At 47.4% G+C, this 6,596-nt stretch overlaps 1 non-coding gene across 1 annotated transcript; it reads left to right on the forward strand.

The window, feature by feature from the left end:
• Positions 1 to 5,077: 5,077 nt before the first annotated feature.
• On the forward strand, positions 5,078 to 5,147 carry TRNAK-CUU (transfer RNA lysine (anticodon CUU)). Its single transcript has one exon. It is a non-coding gene; the product is annotated as a tRNA-Lys (tRNA).
• The last annotated feature ends 1,449 nt before the right edge of the window (positions 5,148 to 6,596 follow it).

Genomic DNA, 6,596 nt, shown 5'->3' on the forward strand with positions numbered 1-6,596 from the left:
CCCGTTAACTAAACTATCTAATGTTAATTAGTGAACAACCTATGACCAATGGGACCCACACAAAAGTTTGACTAAGTCAACTGATTGGTTGACTACTGGCATCACCCTGACATTATGCTGACGTCATAATTGCATTTTCTAATTAAATTAATTCTGTTAATTTTAAAATTGAATTAAAACTTTGAAAATTGATATTAAATAATTCATAACTCGAATGAAAATACTTTGTACATGCAAGTTGCTCAGAACGACGAGATGAATCAGAATACGCAGTCCATTCGTTCACCACACATCCCTAGCATAGCGAACCTGCAACCGTCTCCCTCCGGTTCGTCTGTCTGAAAACGTGAAACACCAGGAGTACTTTTCCGGATGTCCAACCTTTGCCGGTACCACCTATCCCTGCGTTAGGTCACCCCTAGCACCGCGTATTGCCATGTTATGCTTTGTGATGCTTTGATTGCTCTATTATTTATTGTGTTCCCCTCTGTTACTTCTTTCCGGTATACCCCGAGACCGTTGCCGATACCCCCGTGATCGACTACATCGACTCCTCCTCCTTCTTGCCAGAGCAACCAGGCAAGCAAACCCCCTTTGATCAACCAGATTTTGCCCACTCTCTCCTCCCTTATTCTTGCATTAGGTTTGCTACTGTTGTTGATTCGATAGCTCCTATTCTGTTGCATAGCATTTTATTGTTGCTACAATTGTTGATACCTTTACCTGCTATCCTAATGCTTAGTATAGGATGCTAGTACTTCATCTGTGGCCCTACATTCATGTCCGTCTTCCATGCTATACTACTGGGTTGTGATCACTTCGGAAGGTGATCATCGATATATACTATATACTACTATACTGCTACATCACTTGTGATACTGTTCAGATGTGGGGGCTGAAGGGACAGGTGGTTCCACCCAGGTAGTGGTGGGCCTGGGTTCCCGACGGCCCCTGTCAGGGATATACCTCATGGTATGACTCGGTCGGAGATATGACCCGGCTGGGACTTGGTATTTCATTGATATTAAGCCAGATGTTAAGCCGCCAGATGTTAAGCTAGTAGATGTTAAGCCAGATGTTAAGCCGGGAGATGTTAAGCCAGATGGTAAGTCAGGCTGTAACAGAGTCGTCTGTGGTTAATAAGCCCGAGGTATTAAGAAGCCCATGGAGAGAATCCCGTGAAGAGAAGTCAGAATAAGTTTAAGTCTTAATCCGAGTTGGACTCTACATGTAACCCGCCCCTTCAACTTATATAAGGAGGGGCAGGGCACCCCAAGAGGGAGAGGAAAATAATCTTAAGGCTAGACACAACTAGAGGGGAGCCGGCCTATGCGGTGACTCCCTCATGAGTATAATGAGACCTAGCCACAAACAGCATGTAGGGTTATTACCGGATGATGTTTCCCGGGGCCCGAAGCTGTCTAAATCCTTGTCTTGTGTGTTGATCCGCCTCGCGTCTCTCATCCCGATCAACCCCTCAAGCTACCACATAGATGTGTTGGCTTCACGACTAAATCCTCACACTAGGACATCTGCCGTGACAAATCCACGACAGTTGGCGCCAACCGTGAGGCCTGCGCACGGTGGTGTTGAGTTTTTGGAAGGATACTTCTTCAGGGATCGACAAGTTCACAATTTTTTAGATGAAGAAGAACCGGTTTTGAAGGATTTACGTCGTCTCCGTAGCAAGCAGACGGAAGGGCATATACGAGACGAAGATCAATAGAAATTAGGCATGTGTCGGGTGTGCCGCTGCTAAAAAGTGCTCCGCCAAATTAAAGGTTTCGTCGAGATCATCGATAATTTTTACTACAGCATATTCGATCTGTAAAGTCACCAAAAGCCGAGACAAGCCCTACGCACAAGTCGCTGATTCGCATGTTCATGGTGGCGGCTACTCCTGAGAAGAAGAAAATTCATAGCAGCCCACGTGTGATTGATCCGCCGGGACCGACTTCTAGCCGGGCATCGTCTGTTTCCATATCAAACATAGCATGACATGTAAGGCTACAATAACGAGATGAGATTGAGCCAGAGCACTCAAAGTCCCTACAAAAGTCATCCACGCAACTTAGTTGTCGTGGTGAACGCAGAGCACCTCCAACCGTAGAAGACCGGAGTCCATGTGCCTACACAAGACAAAGAAGAAAAAGAAAAAACAGGGTAGGTCAACCACAACTCGGAGGAGGATTGGGTCGTGGGTCATGGCCTTGCTTTGCTCTAGATCCGCCTCCACCACGGTAGACCGCTCCAGCCGTCGAGCTGCCTCTGAGCCGCCACGCCCGAGCACATGGGGAACACATCAAGCCGTTTCTGCTAGCCCTGCTAAGCCGCCGGCCGCATGCCCTCATCTCCACAGCCGCGCACCTAGACCGGGTCGCCGCTCGGGCCGGCTCTGGTGTCCCCTGCGCTGGTTCTGTTGCTCAGACTCCGCCTCTGTTGCTCCGAGCCGCTGTCACGGTTGTGCTGCCCCGATCGGCCCCGTCCCGATTTTCAAGTCGCCATTCCGGTCGGCTCCAGTGCGCCCTGCCGCGGGTCGCTCCATCTTGGCCTCGCCATTTTTACCTCGCTTCCACCGAGAACCCGCCGCCTCTGAGCCGGCCGTGCGCTCAATGACCAACCTCCATGGTCGCGGTGTCGCCAAGCCGCCGCCTTGCTTTGTTTCTCTGCCATGGCCGCAGCAAGCTGCCTCACCTTGAGCTGTCGGCCCTGTCGAGTCGTCGTTGCCTCGTCGGCCTCACGCCAAGCTGCCGCGTCGCCACCGAGCCGCCTGTGTGCCAGGACCGGGTCGCCATTCCGGTCGGCTCCGGTGCGCCCCGCTGGCTCTCCGCCTCACCTCCACGGTGGATCCTGCCGCTGACTGTCTCCGTGGTGTTTCCAACTCGCAGCCGCCGTCGCGCCTCACTGGTGTCGTTTATGGGCCGATCCTTCCTTCCGCTGAGCCATCGCGAACACATCGTTGAGCCATCAAGTCATCCCATGGCCTTCAAAGTTACCTCCGTCGCCGCCTTTGCCCCGGGCGACCTTCACCTCGGGTGGTGTTTGCCTATGGGCCGCCGGCCGACTTGAGCCACTGACCGCTATCGAACCGTCGGCCCTGAGCCGCCCTTGAGACCTCGCCGGGTGCTCCTTCTCCGCGTCAGCCTCGTTGGCCCTGCGGCCCACCTCTGGGTTGCCTCTGCTGAGACCCGTCGCGTCGATCCGCCCCGCACCGTCGTCAAGCTATTAGTGCATGTATAATACATAGTCTTAAGGTGATGTCTCGCATACCATGTATGATCGGATATGACGTAAAGTAGGTTCGGATAAGGAAGCGGGATCCTCTTCAGAAGGCGGGTGCTTGAAAAAAAAAGTGTGGTCCAGTGACAAAAGCTGAAAAGAATGAAGTAAAAAGTTTTTCTATTTTTTAATGAGGCCCATTAATGATAGCTTACATTGAAAAGAAAAAATAAATATAGATGTCTCAAATTATTATTTTGTCATGGGGCATATATAACCATATGTCATCATTATATATGCCCTTAAGCTGCCACTGTCTTACCTCACTCAACACTGGCCCCGTCTCAAGTTGCTGTCGCGGCCCACCTTTAACCTGCGGTTTTTGTTGAGCCACTGCGGCCACGGCCAGCTGACCATAAGTCGACCTGTGGAAGAGGCCCAAGCGATAGCAACGCTGGCGCGTTTGACTGTAAATATCTGGAGTTTCTAGAGGATTTAAAAGATTCTGCACTTGGCGTTCAGCTCCGTCCAAGTCTTATCAATTAAAAGGGATGGTAACATTCTAGTTCACGGATTAGCAGCACTTGCAAAAACAAAGGAAACTAGGAACTGATAGCAAGTGTGCCTGATGAAGTTCGCGACCTGTGGCTCGCTGATTGTGTTCATAACCAAGGAAAAGGAACAAGGAACAGGCTGGTTTGACTGAAAGAAAAACAAAAAAAGACCCGGAGGGTGTGTGTGCTGAGCCGCCCCGATCGGCCTCATTCTGGGCTACCGTATTTTCACTTGCTGTGGTTGGTGCCCTTTTTTGCAAAGGCAGGGGAGAATGGCTAAATTTCCATTGCAAATACTGGAAATTGTCCATGGAATGGATCATCTACCGTCCAGACAAATCAGGTGAAATCTATCCGATATATTTTTATATTACATATTAATTTCTTTAAAAGAGCAATTACTCTGGCTTGTGAATTTTTTAATGTAGGACAAATTGTCTACTGCAAAAAGTGACCCATCGAACTCTTAACAGTCATATGTGAACTCGTTAAGGTTAAAACGTTGGATTGTCATGTGAGGGCATGTCCTACAGATAGCGAGGACGAACCCAGGCTACTAAGTCGCCTTCATTGAAACTTGGTTAAGCCTGCCTGTTTGTTTGATGCTACTCCGACCTCGTGTACTCTCGATAAGTCATATCTGAACTTATCCAGGTTCAAACATCAATTGGGTCATGTGAGAGCCGGCTTACAGAAAGCGAGGATACTCTAGTGGCTATCATGCTAGTTTCATTGAAGTATTCTGTTATCATACACATACATTATCATATATTGCATCATACATTGCATCATCATTACATCATCATATATTGCATCATACATTGCATCATCATTACATCATCATAGCATACATCATATGTGCATGGAAATACTGGTTTATATAGCAGGAATCGGTTTTCAGGCCGGGTTGTATTATTCAAATCATTAATAGCCAACCTGGCTGGATTTTTATTATGGTTATCAATAAACAGTATTATGATTAAGGTTTTCAAAGTCGCTTCAGCGCAATGGCTATTATTTATCAATGGATATGATTTATTCTACAATGAAAAGAATAGTCCCAAGTCGCTGCAGGCTTATGACCCGACACTTGGGGGCTACATTATTCAGATTACATCAAATACATAAGTCCCATGTCACTGCCAGCATGCACCATGGCACTTGGGGGCTAATGCAAAGTCATTCTTAACTCGCCTTATTGAAGACCCGACTCATCACATTGTCATGAGTCGGCCCTTGGGGGCTGCCAATTGCTTCTGTCAGAAATTCAAGGTACACAAGCTTTAATCCATTATATTGAAGGATCCATTGCTCAGTTGGTAGAGCACAAGGCTCTTAACCTTGTGGACATGGGTTCAAGCCCCATGGTGGGAGTTACATTCCATGATGTTATTTTCATTGAAGTTCCAGCTCAGTATTATCTTACTAAGCCGGTCCTTGGGAGCTACACTGGTTGAATATTTTATGAGCATAAGGCAATTACAAGTCCCAGGTTGCTGCAAGCATGACAACCCGGCACTTGGGGGCTACATATGTGGAATATTCAGTTTTGATGAGTGACTGAGATGAACAAACCTGGATTTCTTCAAGGTTGTAACGTTTATATTGAAGCAAGTCTTAAGCGCTTACTACGCTTCATTCTTAAGGCTTGGGGGCTACAAGTGATATGCATATAAGGGAGGTATATTTTCAAGCTTGATGATTAGCAACAATTATGACCCGGTACCATCAATATTTACAAGCCAGCAATTTTGGATAAACCGGCAAGTTTTACATTTTTAAGCCGGCTGAAAATCAGATGAGTATTTCAAAGACCAATATTTCTGTTAAGCATTGGGAACTGAGTCAAATGAACCATTCTTCACAATATTTCTCTGTGAGAAACCAATGTCAGCAAATTGGTTAAGAGGCTGGCCTATTGACCTGGATTTTCTAGAAGAAGGAAATGACAAGGACTTAAGGATGATCAGGTGCCGGCTTACAAGAATATTTTAAAACCTAGAGCACAATCTGTCAAATGTGTTCTTGTGTTTTGTTTACAGGATCAGTTTAACATGGATAAATCCAAATTAAACTGGGGGCTAATGTCGGGGATATACCCCGCGGTATGACCCGACCGGAGATATGACCCGACCGGGACTTGGTATTTCATTGATGTTAAGCCAGATGTTAAGCCGACAGATGTTAAGTCAAATATTAAGCCGGCATATGTTAAGCCAGACGGTAAGCCAGATGGTAAGTCGGACTGTAATAGAGTCGTCTGTGGTTAATAAGCCCGAGGCATTAAGAAGCCCAAGACGTTAAGAAGCCCATGGAGAGAAGCATGTGAAGAGAAGTCAGAATAAGTTTAAGTCTTAATCCGAGTTGGACTCTACATGTAACCCGCCCCTTCAACTTATATAAGGAGGGGCAGGGCACCCCAAGAGGGAGAGGAAAATAATCTTAAGGCTAGACACAACTAGAGGGGAGCCGGCCTATGCAGTGACTCCCTCATGAGCATAATGAGATCTAGCCAAAAACAGCAGGTAGGGTTATTATCGGATGATGTTTCCCGGGGCCCGAAGTTATCTAAATCCTTGTCTTGTGTGTTGATCCGCCTCGTGTCTCTCATCCCGATCAACCCCTCTCAAGCTACCACATAGATGTGTTGGCCTCACGACAAAGTCCTCACACTAGGACATCTGCCGTGACAAATCCACGATAGCCCCCGAGTGTTACTTTGTGGCGGAGCGACAGGGCAGGTTGTGACCACCTAGGAGACAGGTGGGCCTGGTCCCTGGTCGGCGTCCGCGGATACTTCAAATAACATGCTTAACGAGATCT

The sequence above is a fragment of the Triticum urartu genome, chromosome 6A, assembly GCF_056163025.1.
Source record: "Triticum urartu cultivar PI428250 chromosome 6A, HENAU_Tu73, whole genome shotgun sequence".
Classification (NCBI taxonomy): domain Eukaryota; kingdom Viridiplantae; phylum Streptophyta; class Magnoliopsida; order Poales; family Poaceae; genus Triticum; species Triticum urartu.